The following is a 15,142-nucleotide window of genomic DNA, read 5'->3' as shown; positions in this document are numbered from 1 at the left end:
TAGAATCAGAGTCCCAATAGGTAGCATGGCATTTCTTGGCACTGTGAGTGCCTGGAAACACCCGACTAAACGCACTCGTCCCGGGACTCCGTTCCCATTCGGTTAGACCGTGACCAATATTTGTGTGGAAGCCCAAGTTGGAGGATCATGGGTGCCAGAAGTATTCAAACTGCAATGGTGGTGGGAGATTCTGAAAGGAAGCTGCAGTCAGCAAACCTTTTCAGTTGGGAGACATTTTATACGAGCATTCACTAATTTGAAAAAGCAGAAGGTACTAATGATGATAAATTGATGAAATATTTTTTGCTTTGCCACTCAGTTTAAAATGAAATCTACAGAGGCTACTGTGGATACCTATGTAACCTTATAAAATTGTGCAGGAAAGACAAACTACATATGGCCACGTAAAAACAATGAATATTTTACAAACCACTGGAATAGCTGAAGATTTTAATTTTCGTGTTTTGAAACAAAGACCATATCTGATAAAATATCAACTGGGGACCTGTGTAAAAGTACACTTGGCAGTTCATTAGTGCAAGCTTTAGATGTGCTACAACATATAACAGCTGGTTTTCGTTTCCTGACTTACCTCCGTCAGCGAATTTAACTCCCAAAGCAACATGAACTATCTGATACCCATCCAGTAAACTAGATGTTTGGGGAGGGCGCGACGGAAAGAGTAAAATCCAAACGAATGACTGACAAAATGGTTGCACCATTATATTGACTCTCAGTCTTACTCCACTTGAAATTACGTCTGAGGCATCAGATGCATCTTTTGACGAGTTGAAAACACAATTTTAAAAATGTAATGCTATCAAAAAATACTGGAGGACAGAGTGGAGAATTTGATGTAATACAGCTTAAAAATATACAAAGGTATCCCAGATTCAGATTCAGACAAGTAATTTTGAGTGTAAGTGAAGAATTGTGGAAGATTATTCCATCAATTTCCCTCAAATGGAAATCCTGATTCAAACACATATACTGCTGAAGAGATTTGTTTGATTAATGTATAAAAATCAAAAAATTCAGCTGCTTCAAATTTGACATTTTCATTAAAAAATAGTCAGTCAAAAGAGAATCAATTACAATCATTCCATTAATAATAGCACCTTACGACCCAACCAGTAGTTTTGTGAATTAGTTTAAAATGTAAAGATAATTTAGAAGCCTGAGGATTTGTGCTCATTATTTGGGAGAACATTGAAAACAGAACATTGATGTGCTTTGGGCACCTGGTGCTCACTTCCAAAACTAAGTTAGCAACACTAAATGCAGAATTTACATTTAACCTATGTCATGAGAATGTCGCTTTAAGAAATGGTAAGCTGCTCATGTTACTGCAGTGATGTCAGAGTGTGGGTGGAGCTGAGCAGGTGGAATTGGCGGAGTTACAACAGAAAGATATAAAAATAAAACGGATGTATCAGAAAGCATATACGGAAGAGGAATCTGAGTGTATACCAGAGTGTTATTACCGTAAAAGTGATGTCTCGATGAGAAAATGGAGACCTTTACATATGCAGGCGGATGAAAAGTGGGCAGAAGTTCATCAAGTAGTATTGCCGGTAGGGTATAGAAAGGAGGTGTTGCGAGTTGCACATGAGGTACCAGTGGGAGGTCATTTGGGAATAAGGAAAACTCAAGCTAAAATCCAGAAACATTTTTATTGGCCTGGACTAAATAAACATATAGTTAAATCTTGTCAATCATGTCACACATGTCAAGTGATAGGGAAACCTCAAGCAGTGATAAAATCAGCGCCCTTAATACACATTCCAGTATTTGAGGAACCTTTTACAAGGGTCCTAATTGATTGCGTAGGACCGCTTCATAAAACAAAGGTGCGAATCAATACCTTTTGACTATAATAGATGTGTCCACTAGCTTTCCAGAGGTCATTCCAGTACGTAATATTACAGCGAAAAAGATTGTGAAGGAGTTACTTAAATTCTTTACTAGATATGGACTACCCACAGAAATACAATCGGATCAAGGATCAAATTTTACCTCAAGATTATTCAAAGAAGTTATGGATAGCTTAGGAATAAAACAATTTAAATCAACTGCGTATCATCCAGAATCGCAAGGAGCATTAGAAAGGTGGCATCAGACAGTAAAGACAATGTTGAGGGCTTATTGTCATGATTATCCAGAGGATTGGGATAAAGGAATTCCATTCATATGTTTGCAATTAGGGTGCACCTAATGAGTCAACCAAATGTAGTCCTTTTGAACTAATTTTTGGTCATGAGGTCATGGACCACTTAAATTGATTAACGAAAAATTGGTGAGTGAGAAATCGGAAATTACATTATTGGATTACGTGTCAAATTTCAGGGAATGGTTAAATAGAGCAGGAGAATTGACTAGCCAACATTTGAAAGTTGCACAAAATGTGATGAAACGGGTAGCAGACACGAAATCCAAAGTTCATAGTTTTGCCAATGGGGATAAAGTTTTAGTGTTGTTGCCAGTGGTAGGTGATCCTTTAAAAGCAAGGTTTTGTGGACCGTATCAGATTGAAAGGAAATTAAGTGAGGTGAATTATGTGGTAAAAACACCAGATAGAAGGAAGACTCACCGAGTGTGTCATGTGAATATGCTTAAAAGGTACTTTGAAAGGGAAGGACAGAAAAAGGAGGTTTTAATGATTCTAACTCAAAGTGACGAACCAAATCCAGATGACCGTGAATTTGACATTCCTCTAATTAAATTGGAAAATGAGGATGTTCTTAAAAATTGGGATAAATTGTTCAGATATCTTCCAGAGGAAAAACGAACTGACCTGAAAGAGTTATTGATATCACATGGGCAAGTTTGTGGAGATAAATTGGGAAGTATTAAAATGGCTATACATGATGTAGATGTGGGAAATGCTGTTCCAATCAAACAACATCCATACAGACTTAACCCTTTAAAATTGGCACAGGTTAACAAAGAGATTGAGAGTATGCTTAAAAATGGCATAATTGAAGTGGGTTGCAGCCAATGGAGCTCACCCATAGTGATGGTGCCTGAACCAGACGGTACCCAACGGTTGTGTGTGGACTCTCGAAAGATTAATGCAGTTACAAGAACGGACACTTATCCTACCCCACGTTTGGAGGATTGCATTGAGAAAGTGGGACAGTCCGCCTTATTTCCAAATTGGATTTACTTAAAGGTTACTGGCAGGAACCTTTGTCCGAAAGGGTGAAGAAGATTTCAGCTTTTGTGACTCCAGGGGCAAAATTCTCTGGAAACGGCGCGATGTCCGCCGACTGGCGCCCAAAACGGCGCAAATCAGACGGGCATCGCGCCGCCCCAAAGGTGCGGAATGCTCCGCATCTTTGGGGGCCGAGCCCCAACATTGAGGGGCTAGGCCGGCGCCGGAGGAATTTCCGTCCCGCCAACTGGCGGAAACGACCTTTGTTGCCCGCCAGCTGGCGCGGAAATGGCATATCGAGCGGCGCCGCGGGAGCGTCAGCGGCCGCTGACAGCATTCCTGCACATGCGCAGTGGAGGGAGTCTCTTCCGCCTCCACCATGGTGGAGACCGTGGCGGAGGCGGAAGGGAAAGAGTGCCCCCACGGCACAGGCACGCCCGCGGATCGGTGGGCCCCGATCGCGGGCCAGGCCACCGTGGGGGCACCCCCCGGGGCCAGATCGCCCCGCGCCCCCCCCCAGGACCCCGGAGCCCGCCCGCGCCGCCTTGTCCCGCCGGCAAGGTAGGTGATTTAATTTATGCCGGCGGGACAGGCATTTTAGCGGCGGGACTTTGGCCCATTTGGGCCGGAGAATCGAGCGGGGGGGCCCGCCAACCGGCGCGGCGCGATTCCCGCCCCCGTTGAATCTCCGGTGCCGGCGACTTCGGCAACCGGCGGGGGCGGGATACACGCCAGCCCCCGGCGATTCTCTGACCCGGCTGGGGGGGGGGTGGGCGGTCAGAGAATCTTGCCCCAGATGTTATATACCAGTTCAAAGTTATGCCATTTGGTATGAAAAACGCCCCAGCCACATTTCAACGGTTAACTAATACAGTCGTTTCAGGATAACCCAATTGCGGTATACATCGATGATCTGGTAATTTTCAGCCAGACATGGACACAATATCTGATGGAGTTATTCGATCGACTTCAGGAGGCGGGTTTAGTGATAAACCTAGCGAAAAGTGAATTTGGAAAAGCCCGAATCACTTCCTTGAGGAGTTTCCGATACCCTCAAGACAAAGGGAAATAATGCGATTTCTTGGCATGAGTGGATTTGATCGATCATTTGTGCAAAAGTTTTGTCGCGTGATTGCTCCACTGATGGACTTGCTGAAGAAACGTCAAAAATTTCAATGGACAGCGGACTTTCAATAGGCATTTGAAAGCCTGAAAGCTGTGATAACCAATGCTCTTGTGTTGGAGAATTACAAGGGACTCTGTGATCAGATTGAACTAAAGTATCTGACTTTAAAGAGAAATGCCGCGGCATAGAGAAATGGACGGATCGTGCAGAGAGCTTCTTGTTCAAAGAGACTGTCAATTGAGAAGGAATTTCAGTTGGAGGAAGAAGAACAGAAAAAAATGGACTATTATTATACCTCTTTGCGTGTGTTGATTTTTGCAACGATAAAGTATATTTACTGTGTGCATTTCTTAAAGGATGGTGAAAAGGTGAAAAATGAAACCTTCTTGAAGTTGGTGGGGTTTTTTTTTCTTGGGGTGAGGTGTCATGAGAATGCTGCTTTGAGAAATGGTTAGCTGCTCATGCTACTGCAGTGATGTCAGAGAGTGGGTGGAGCTGAGCTCTTGTTCTGCTTTTGAGTTTCACTTTGAGAAAAGCTTGGGTGTGTCTGTCTTTTTGGTGTTGTTTTTCAGTGTGTTGCAGCTGAAGTCAGCCAAAGCAGCTGTATTGTTGATCTCGCTGCCATGAAAGACTATCTCTTAATCATTTGGTGAATTCAGAATTATAAATGTTTTCAGTATTGAATGTAAACTCTGATGTTCTTCTGTTTAAAGGTTTGTTAAGTCTTTTGGGTGTAAAAGGGCAGCATACAGGTTACTTAGTGTTGTATTCTTTGGGGGTTATCTTTGAATTAATGGTTGCTAAGATATTCACTGTTTGTTTTAGAAAGGTTAACTTGAGTTCATAGAATAAACATTGTTTTGTTTTTAAAAAACTCTGTTCCATTTCTGCTGTACCATACCTGTAGAGTGAGCTGTGTGCTCTCCATACCACAATCTATTAAAAGTTGTGGGTCAGGTGAACTCCATGATACATTTTGGGATTCTCTAAACCCTGACCCATAAAACCTACTACTACTAATAATAATAATAATCGCTTATTATCACAAGTAGGCTTCAGTGAAGTTACTGTGAAAAGACCCTAGTTCGCCACATTCCGGCGCTTGTTTGGGGAGGCCGGTACGGGAATTGAACCCACGCTGCTGCCTTGTTCTGCATTACAAGCCAGCTGTTTAGCCCATTGTGATAAACCAGCCCCTAAAAGGCAATGTCAGTAGTGGGATTTGAACCCACGCCCCTAGAAAGGGACCAGAAATCACCAGGCTTAAACGAGGCAAGGAAAACCACTCCTTGAGTCTGGCGCCTTAGACCACTCGGCCATCCTGACAAGTTGCTGATCTTTCCCATCCAAATTTAGAGGGATAACTCTTCTATTCAAATGTTTTTTTCCCCTCAACAATCATCTTCACAGCTTACAATAGCTGGAGAGACACTCATCCATTAGTTAGAATTGATTCCGTCCAGGGTTGCAAGAAAACACATTGCACAAACCTGTCCCTTATCATTTAATATTTACAGAAGGTAACACAAATTAAGCCACATTAAAAAAAACGTGAATTCCAAATTCTCTAATCTCTGTTTAAATCAGAGGCAGAAAGGGCAATGTATGTAGGAGAGAGAAAACAAATTATCCCTGGTGTATTCTCCACTTGAATTCCAACACTGAGATGTTACGTGTGTAACAGTGCCATCTAGGTACATATACTGCAACTCCCAAGTAGCACTGCCCTGCCACAACCCCCACCCTCTCACTTCCAACGCCACCACACCTACCCCACAAAAAAAATCAGCTTTGGATCGAGCAAGAGAAAAAAGGCAGTGTAGCAGTATGAACTACAGATTCCACAACTTGTGTACACAAAGGATAGTGCAAAAATCTGAAACGGTTTGGAAGCTCGTAGGCTTTAGAAGATAATGGTTGATCTATAAAGTTGCTTCTCATGTAGATTGTTTACAGTGAGGGAAGGGAAGTGTAGACAATTGGAGATTTCTGCAGAAATAACAGGACCATTATCGTGGGTGGTTTTAATTGTGCAAAGATAGACAGGAGTAAAAGTAATGTAAGTGACAAAGAAGAGAAGGGTTTAATCCAATGTGTTCAGGAGTGCTTTTTATTTAAATGAAGGAGGCAGCGCTGAATTTAGTTTGAAGAATTAAATTGAAATGAAATGAACTTAAATTAAAATTGCTTATTGTCACAAGTAGGCTTCAAATAAAGTTACTATAAAAAACCCCTAGTCGCCACTGTCTGGCACCTGTTCGGGGAGGCTGGCACGGGAAATTGGCTGGATTTTCATGGAGTTGGGAGACTCCATGGTGGTGACAAGATGGCAGCTGGGAAGCGATTTCCAGCATTCCCGACCCCATATTTTGTGGCCCCAATTTTCACCAGTCTAGGTTAAGGGTGTGGGGTGGCTGGTGTAGCGGGGATAAGCATTGCCCCATTACCCTGCAATTTCAAGGGAGCCGGGTCAGCTTTCAAACGATGTGTGCTTCACGGCCTTTCAGAGGTGCCATGAACCATAGTCTGGAAGAGGGAACATTTTAAAAGGCAAATTCAGAAGGTATTTTCCATGCCAAGCTATGCTCGTCAACCCACACCCATGACCACTGATACATTCCATGCCAAGCTATGGCACTTCCATCCTATAATAAATAATGGCACTGTATTCTCGCGTGTTATAGAAGGTGGCCATAGAGTGCATTGGTGGTTATCATACATAATTCTATAGATTCTGTAAAAGATTCCTGCATACTGCAACGTAGCAAATGTAACCTCACTATTTAAGGAGGGGAGAGGGAAAACAGAACAACAGACATCAGAAGCAAGAGAAGTCTGAGAATCTATTATAAAGTATCTGATAACTGGACACTTGAAAAATAATTATGCAATTGGGCAGTGTCAACATAGATGTATGAAAGGGCAATCAGTTTGACAAACGTGTTGCAGTTTATGCAGGATGTTACTTGCAGCTAGAAAAAGAAGAACCAGTGGATGTGGTGTATTCGGATTTTCAAAAGGCTTTTGATAAGGTCCCATACAGGCGGTTCATAGGTCATAGAATCCCAACAGTGCAGACAAAGGCCATTGGCCCATCGAGTCTGTACCGACCCTTTGAAAGATCATCCTACCTAAGCCCAACCAATCCCCCACCCTATTCCTGCAACTCCACCCTAAAGGGCAATTTATCATGGCCAATCTATCTCACCTGCACATCTTTGGACTGTGGGAGGGAACCGGAGCACCCGGAGGAAACCCACACAGACACGGGGAGAATGTGCAAACTCCACACAGACAGTTACCCAAGGTCGGAATCAAACCCAGGTGCCTGGCGCTGTGAGACATGATTGCTAACCACTGTGCCACTGGGCCACCCTGTTATTAAAAAAAATAGAGCACATGGGATTGGGGGTAATATACTGCTATGAATTTAAACTTGACCAACAGACAGAAAACAGAGTAGGAATAAATGGATCAATCTCAGGAGAGCAGGCTGATACTGGTGAGATACCGCAAGGATCAATACGAGATTAAGAAGGACACGGGAATTCACACTGAGTAAAATAAAGAACTCAGATTTATTTACAATAACGCTAAATATACTTTGCAATAGATTCCTACCAGGCTCCTTTTCTGGTCGCCGTGGGACGCCATGGTGAACGATCGGCAGGAGGCACTTGCTGAATCGGCATATGAGATCTCAGACATCTGCATCTCCACATTTGAATCTGAAGATACAATGTCGGGCACGTTGCTGTTGATATAGATTGGAGGCATCACAGCAGGCTGGTTCGGTAATGGAGTCGAATGATTCAGAACAGGTTTCTTCTGAGGAACCTCACGAGGAACCAACTTCCGCAAGCGAATGTGATCCAACTGCCATCGCATCAGTTGCCCCCGGACCAAACTTGGTAAGAGACTAGTCCTGTTCGACGGACGACAATCCCAGAAAGGCAGTGAGAACCGTCAGTGTATTTATGAACGAACATCGTCAAGTGCGAAGTGTCAGAGAGGTCAACGTTGAACTGGGCAATGCCCCTGCAAATCCTGGTCATGGCGCACCTTCGCACTGATGTCTGGGAGAATCAACACAGTCAGGTACGAAGCCTACGACCCGTTAACATTTCAGTGGGGACCACCCCAGTTACTGCGTGCGGCGTGACCTTGTACGAGAATAAAAAACACGCCAGCCCAGTGACAATCGAACCTGAAGTCCCCATTTAACTGTCTGCACACCCCTCTCTGTCAAGCCATTCAATGCTGGATGGTATGGGGCAGTGCGGACAAAAGCGGCAAATTCTTCGCTTGGGAAAGAGGGCCCATTATCTGTTAGGGGCATCTCAGGGATTCTATAGGTGGAAAAAGAAATGCGCAACCTTTCGATGGTCACCCAAGAGGTGATCATCACCACCTTGTGGACCTCCAGCCACTTGGAGTGGGCGTCCACCAGGATGAGAAACATCGAACCCAGGAATGTACCGTGAAATCGGCGTGTACACGAGCCTATGGGTGCACCAGCCACTCGCAAGATTGTAGTGGGAAGCTCCTGGTGTTCCTGACAGATGGAGCACTGTTGGACCAACGTCTTGATATCCGTGTCCAAACTCAGCAAGGAGTCCATAAAATTTAGGCTAGTCACCGCCGTAGGCGGGTTTGCGGATTCGGTCTGCAGGGGAAGATGGCTCAATGCATCAGCATGCACAATCTGCGCCCTGGACGGTGCTCGAAAGAGTATTCGTAAGCAGCCAATAACAAGGCCCAGCGCTGAATCTTTGCGGAAGTAATTTGTGGGATCTCCTCGTCTTTATGAAAGAGGCCCAGCAATGGCTTGTAATCCATGACGATAAAGAAATGGCAGCCAGAGGCGTACTGAGGAAAGCGCTTTACACCAAATACGGCCGCCAGACCTTCTTTTCCGATTTGAGCGTACTTTTTCTCAGCCACAACCAGCATCTGTGAGGCAAAGGTGATGGACGTTCACAGCCATCGCACATCTGATGAATCAGGACTGCCCCAATCCCATGGGGCGATGCATCACATCTGACAAATAATGGCTTTGAGGGATCGAAATGCATCAACACCCCCGAAGAGAACAACCACCGTTTCACTTCCTTAATAATCTTTATTATTGTCACAAGTCGGCATTAACACTGCAGTGAAGTTACTGTGTAAATCCCCAAGTCGCCACATTCCGACACCTGTTTGGGTACAGTGAGGGAGAATTCAGAATGCCCAATTCACCTAACAGCACGTCTTTCAGGACTTGTGAGAGGAAACCGGAGCGCCCGGAGGAAACCCACCCATACACGGGGAGGACGTCTAGACTCCGCACAGACAGTGACCCAAGCCGGAATCGAACCTGGGACCCTGGCGCTATGAAGCAACAGTGCTAACCATTGTGCCGCCGTGCTGCCCATTAAACATCCCATCCTCGGCTTTGCTCCACTCCCAAGGCACTTTGCGTGGCGCAGGCAGACCCCATACTCTGAAAAATGCTTGAACACCACCTCAAGGTTCTGTCAATGCTCCTGGTCCATGGTCCCTGTGACTAGCACATCCTCTAAGTAAACATCAACGTGGGATGTTCTGCATGATACTCTGGAGGACCATGCACACTGAGGATACTTCAAACGGCGGCCGGGTGTACTCATAGAAACCCTTGATCGTGATGTACTGTTGTGATGATTTATTGAGCTCCAGCTGCAGATAAACTTTGCTCATGTCCAATTTTGTAACTGCACAACCCCCCCCCCCCCCAACTGTGAATCACACGTGAACGATGCCCTCTATGTGTCCCCTCCGGAAAAGCTCTTCTACAATCAGTGGGAGAGGGCCCAGATTGGCAGTGGGGTGCTGGACTTGACAATCCCCACCTCCTGCCAGAAGTGGGCCCTGGAGGTGACTGGTGTGGCTGAGGACACGGCAGTCACCTACGCAGAGGCTGGTGGATGCCGCAGAGGTGAGGAGCCACCGGTTCCCACCGGAGGACTTGTCAAACATGAGTAGTGATTGCTTTACTGACTGACCCACCCTTCCCACTGACCACATTCTTCTGCAGGTCCTCCAGTCGACGGTGCCGGCCCATCCTGGGCGGCCCCCTCTGACTCCGAGCAGAACTCCGAGGATGCAACTGTTATAGTCGCGGCGCAGCTGTCATCTCCACCCTCCACCAGCGCAGGTACACACACCTGGGTGGGAAATATTAGTGTTCAGGCTTCTGGGGCACAATCTGCTGAGCACCACACTGCTGCTGATGTACATCTGATGGAGGCAGGATACCCCAGGCAAGACAGCAGTCGGAAGTCTGCTGGATCCCTGGACCCAGCCTGATGCTGCGCCTCTGAAACAGAGTTACCTGGGGCTGATGGAGACAATAGGGAGCGGCTGGGACGTTCAGAGGGAGATGTCAGCATCATTCCAGCAGATCCATAGCTGATTGGAGAAGCCCCAGAAGCTACGGGTGCAGGAGGTGGCGCCGGCAATGAGTGGCACTGAGGCCAACTCTGCTAGTGTAGCGACCGCAGTGGAGAGCCTGGTGCACGACGTCAGCACCATGAGTGAAGGTGTTCAAGGCATCACGCAGTTGGTGACGGCCATGGCTGAGGGTCTCGGCAGTATGTCTGTCTCACTGGGGGATGTCACCCAGTAGCAGGCCGAACTTGATGGGGTTCTGCGGGACATGTCCCGCTCTCAGATGGGAATGGCTGTGCCGCTCCGGACTCTGTCCCAGTCGGGGTGGGCATGGCTGGAGCACTGCAGTGCATGGCCCGGTCACAGAGGGCTGTGTCCCAGTCACTGAGGAGCATTACCGAGGGTACTGACACAATGGTGCAGACCATGGGCAACCACCAAGGTGAATGACAGGGCTCTATGGGCACCGATCGGGTGGAGGGGGCGCTGAGTGCCAACCCAGACTCATCCCATTGGGCGGCGATGGTGGCCACCAGCACTCCCAGGTTCTACCCCACTTATGAGGCCATGTCTTGGGGGTCAGCACATGGGATAGGGTGGCACGTTTCTGCATGTGCTGTCCCAGACCCCCAGATGACGCCTGCCAAAGGCAGTGAAGTCCACAGGATGAGGTAAGCAGCTGGTGCTGCGAGCAATTGCCTCCCCAGTCCCCCCCCTCTCCCCACACACCCTCAGCACCTCCCCCACTCTCACCCTCCCATGGCGGTCCACCTCTGCGGAGTGTCCCCCACTCCCCACCGAGCACTGGAGTGGCAAAGCCAGCACCCCTGGTCTCTTTGCCTGTGAACAAAGATTGCTGCTCCCCTCCTCGGCTCCCCACAGAAGCCTTCCGTTAGGGTCATATTTTTAAAAAGGAGTCCAATCGGCGCCAGCGTGAGCACTTGCTGGGGAGGCCGGTAAATGACAGGAGTTCGTTGGATGACAGGAAATGGGGCTTAAGTGGTGATAATTGATTTCTCGTCGTGCTATGGCAAGATTCCTAATTCACCTCCGGGAGCAGGCAGGTTGCATCACAAACTGTTTGGCGCCTGTCACGGTTCCCGTTTTTGGCCAAATCGCTATTCACTGGCCTCGAATCCAGAATATCAAGCCTAATATTTCCAAATTTGCTTGTGACATAAAACCTGATATGAGTTGTGAGGAGGATGCAAGGAAGTTTCAAGGTGACTTGGACAGGCAAAGTGAATGGCAAGAACTTGGCAGATGAAATTATAATGTGAATAAATGTGAAGTTATTCACTGAAGTAAAAAAAAAACTGAAAAGCAGAGTATTTCTTAAGTGGGGAAAGTTGGAAAGTGTTGATGTCCAGAGGGACCTTGGTGTCCTTGCTTATGTGTCACTAAACGTTAGCATGCATGTGCCGAAAGCAATTAGGAAGACAAACAGTATGTTGGCCTTCATTGTCAGGGGATTATTTGTACGGGAGTGAAGATGCCTTGCTGCAATTGTATAAAGTAGAGCCTCGGTGACAAGCCACCTGGAATATTGTGCACAGTTTTGATTTCCCATAACTATGGAAGAGTGTATTTGTCATATAAGGAGTGTAGCAGAGGTTCACGAGGCTAATCTCTTGGATTGTCTTCTGAGGAGATCTTGAGGATACTGAGCCTATATTCTCAGAGTTTAGAGGTGATCTCATTGATAGTTCTTACAGTGTGTGACAGGGTAGATATGAACAGGATGCTTCCCCTGGCTGGTGAGTCCAGAACCAGGGGGCACAATTCAAAATAAGGCGCAGGCAGTTTAATACTGAGATGAGGAGGAATTTTTTCACTCAGAGGATGGTGAGTCTTTGGAATTCTCTACACCAGAGGGCTGTGGAAGCTCAGTCATTGAGCATGTTCAAGAAAGAAATTGATACATTTCTGGATACTAGTGACATCAAGGGGAATAGTGGAAAAGTGGCTTAAGAGGAAGATGATCAGCCATGATCTGTCTGAATGGTGTAGCAGCTTTAATGGGCTAAATGGCCTATGCCTGCTCCTATTTCATATGTTCCATGCCCATTCAGCTACTATACATTTTGTACAAAGCCAATGAATCCTATAGTAACAACAGGATGGAAGAAAAGTTTTTAAAAATTAATAAATTCATAATCCTCTGCCTTCTTAAAAAAACTCATTCCATTATAGCTCGGTAAAAACATCAATCGTCCAGACCCTTTCATGTACAGCAGAAATTGCAAGCACTTGAGGAATATTTATCTTGTGCAAATAAATATTGTCCAATGAAAGAAAAGATCACAGTGTAAAAACTGTCAATTATGCAATGTCTTCCATGAAGTGCAGCGTTTCCAATAGACTAATGGATGTCTGGGCTCTCAGACAAGCCTTGTTATGAATTCTTATGCAGAAATACTACTTATGCAGTGCAATGACAGAGTATTTTCTGAATACCAAGATTAAAAATAGTTAAAGGGCAAGGCCAGTTGTAGGCGGAAATTAAACCTATTCAACAAGAATGAAAGAATTTCTAAATTCTATATTAATATTTTGTCTCGTTTCTCACAGAAGTGTGCAATAATAAAAAATAGGTACAAAAGGAGGAGATGGAACAACTAGATGGGTACTTTAGACAAGTCGGTAGCATGGAAATATTTGTGGAATTCAGAGTGGAAGCACTGGGTTCAAATGGTATTCATTTGAGCAATACTGAGAGAAGTCTGAGAAAATAGTTGAAGTCCTGAACACAATCTGTCAAACACTCTTGGATCGGGCCAGAGGATTGTCAGTGCAACACCTCATCAAAAAAAGGAAGGAATCAACTGGGTGTCATCAGTTGGCACTTGTGCCATTTCAAAAATCATTAAGCTTCTCCCGTACGTTTCTCCTGATCCACCTCTCAGTACCCTACAGTAGTGTCAAGTGGAAAATTCCACTCGTTTCACCTGGGACATATTCAAGTAATGCAAAATTCTAAATGACTGAGATCGCTTCAAATTCTAAAATCTCTCAAAAAGTAAGTGTCCTCACAAGATTTACAAATAGTCAGAAAATGCTAGCGATATTGTATGTTAAGCTTGGCAGTCTTACAGGGGATGAAGATATCGCAACTAATTTTAACATTCAGAATAAAGTAACTCAAATCCCAATAAATGTGTTTAAATTATTGAATCGCATCGGAGGAATAAAAATGGCGGGTGGTGGGAAAATGTGGGGAGATTTTACCAGCCTGGGAAAACGAGCTGTGTTCCAGAAGCCAGTGTCGAGAGTAGTGAGGAACTGAGGAGGGTATCAAGGTCGCAGGAGTGTACCGGAAAACAGAAAGGTGGGGTGAAGTGTGTCTACTTCAATGTAAGGAGCATCCGGAATAAGGTAGGTGAATTTGGAGCGTGGATTGGTACTTGGGACTACAATGTTGTGGCCATTACGGAGACATGGTTAGAACAGGGACAGGAATGGTTGTTGGAAGTTCCGGGGTATAGATGTTTAAATAAGAGTAGGGAAGGTGGTAAAAGAGGTGGAGGAGTATCATTGTAAATCAAGGATAGTTTAACGGCTGTAGAAAGGCAGTTTGAAGGGGATCTGCCTACTGAGGTAATATGGGCCGAAGTTAGAAATAGGAAAGGAGCGGTCACATGGTTAGGAGTTTTCTATAGGCCCCCAAATAGTAATAGAGATGTGGAGGAAGAAATTGCAAAACAGATTATGGAGAGGTGTGGAGGTCTCAGGGTAGTTGTCATGGGTGACTTTAACTTTCGAAATATTGATTGGAACCTCTAGACGTCGAACAGTTCAGATGGGGCAGTTTTTGTACAGTGTGTGCAGGAGGGTTTCCTGACACAATATGTGGATAAGCCGACAAGAAGGGGGGCCACATAGGATTTGGTACTGGGTAATGAACAAGTGTTAGATTTGTTTGTGGGAGAGCACTTTGGAGATAGTGACCACAATTTGCTGTCTTTCACTATTGCAATGGAGAAGGATAGGGCCATACGGCAGGGCAAGGTTTATAATTGGGGGAGGGGTAATTATGATGCGAATAGGCAAGAATTAGGGAGCATTAGATGGGAACAGAAACTGTTAGGGAAAGGCACAAATGAAAAGTGGAGCTTGTTCAAGGAACAAATACTGCGTGTCCTTGATAGGCATGTCCCTGTCAGCCAGGGAGGAAGTGGCCGTGTGAGTGAACCATGGTTCACAAAAGAGGTTGAATGTCTTGTCAAGAGGAAAAAAGATGAGAAAACAAGGTTCAGTAGGGTTGCTTGAGGGTTACAAGGTAGCAAGGAATGAGCTGAAAAAAGGGCTTAGGAGAGCTAGGAGGGGGCATGCAAAGTCTTTGGCTGGTCGGACCAAGGAAAACCCCAAGGCTTTTTACTCTTATGTGAGAAATAAAAGAATGACTAAGGTGAGGGTTGGGCCGGTCAAGGACAGTAGTGGGAACTTGTGCA

The 15,142-nt window shown here is 45.5% G+C and overlaps 1 protein-coding gene and 1 non-coding gene across 2 annotated transcripts in view; both read right to left on the bottom strand.

Moving 5' to 3' along the window:
• Window positions 1–15,142, bottom strand: part of LOC140428374 (cadherin-4-like) — a 1,038,564-nt gene that overhangs the window by 967,472 nt on the left and 55,950 nt on the right. The window lies entirely within an intron of this gene.
• Window positions 5,488–5,606, bottom strand: trnal-caa (transfer RNA leucine (anticodon CAA)). The gene is made up of 2 exons: window positions 5,569–5,606; window positions 5,488–5,533 (listed from the first exon to the last, which is right to left on the bottom strand). It is a non-coding gene; the product is annotated as a tRNA-Leu (tRNA).

This window comes from Scyliorhinus torazame, chromosome 8 (assembly GCF_047496885.1).
Source record: "Scyliorhinus torazame isolate Kashiwa2021f chromosome 8, sScyTor2.1, whole genome shotgun sequence".
Classification (NCBI taxonomy): domain Eukaryota; kingdom Metazoa; phylum Chordata; class Chondrichthyes; order Carcharhiniformes; family Scyliorhinidae; genus Scyliorhinus; species Scyliorhinus torazame.
The sequence above is the reverse complement of the archived record's forward strand: the minus strand, read 5'-3'. Positions and strand labels throughout refer to the sequence as shown.